This window comes from Crocuta crocuta, unplaced genomic scaffold (genome assembly GCF_008692635.1).
Source record: "Crocuta crocuta isolate KB4526 unplaced genomic scaffold, BGI_CrCroc_1.0 scaffold6, whole genome shotgun sequence".
Lineage (NCBI taxonomy): Eukaryota > Metazoa > Chordata > Mammalia > Carnivora > Hyaenidae > Crocuta > Crocuta crocuta.
Window position 1 is genome coordinate 12,724,690 of NW_027531917.1, and position 1,201 is coordinate 12,725,890.

A 1,201-nucleotide genomic window follows, 5' to 3' on the forward strand; every position below is an offset into this window, starting at 1 on the left:
GGAGACACAGAATCCAAAACAGGGTCCAGGCTCTGAGCTAGCTGTCAGCACAGAGCCCAACTGCAGGGCTCGAACCCATGAACCTCGAGATCATGACCTGAGCTGAAGTCGGATGCTCAACCCACTGAGCCACCCAGGCACCCCTTAAGAGCTACTTTAAGATGAAACAGTACACCCTCACCCAGACCCTAGAATGCAAACAGAAACTTCCCTTTTAACTGCCAAATGTCTAGCACTTCAGCATACCTGGTTCATATAATGAGTTTAACGAATATTTGCACAACAAATACCTGTTGATTAAAAAATATATCTGGAGTGCCTAGGTCGCTCAGTCAGTCAGCGTCCGACTTCAGCTCAGGTCATGATCTCACAGCTCGTGAGTTCAAGCCCCATGTCGTTCTGTGCTGACAGCTCAGAGCCTGGAGCCTGTTTCAGATTCTGTGTGTCCCTCTCTCTCTCTGACCCTCCCCTGCTCACGCTGTCTCTCTCTCTTTCAGAAATAAATAAAACTTTAAAAATAAAAAAGTCTACTTAGTTTTTCTATTAAATGTTATTTAACATCCTTAATTAATATGTCCTTACAAATCTATTTATATCAGTAAATGACTCACTGATACTTTCTTCTATCTTCTCTTTGAGCAGATAAATATAACCTATCCCCAGTTTTTTGCATTCATTTATCTACGTTTTCATTCATTAAGCCCAAAACTAATGAGAGCATATTCTATGCAGTTTACCTAGGCTTTAGTAGACCATGTGAATCCTGCACCCCAAACTTAGAGGGACATCATGCTATCCAAGCTTTTTAAATTTTTTTAAATGTTTCATTTATTTCTGAGAGACAGAGAGAGACAGCGTGAGCAGAGGGGGGTCAGAGAGAGAGGGAGATACAGAATCTGAAGCAGGTTCCAGGCTCTGAGGTAGCTGTCAGCACAGAGCGATGTGGGGCTTGAACTCACGAGCTTTGAGATCATGACCTGAGCCAAATTCAGATGCACAGCTGACTGAACTACCCAGGTGCCCTTATCCAAACTTCTTAAGTGGGAAATCCAGGCCTGACAGAGGGTTCTCATAAAAGGATGTGGGCCCAGCACATTCATCTGGGATACAGAAACAAGAGGGACCATATTTTCTCACCTCCTCCCAATTCCACATAAGCACTAAATCAGGCAAAATGAGTTATTTGACACCAGCCCATCCT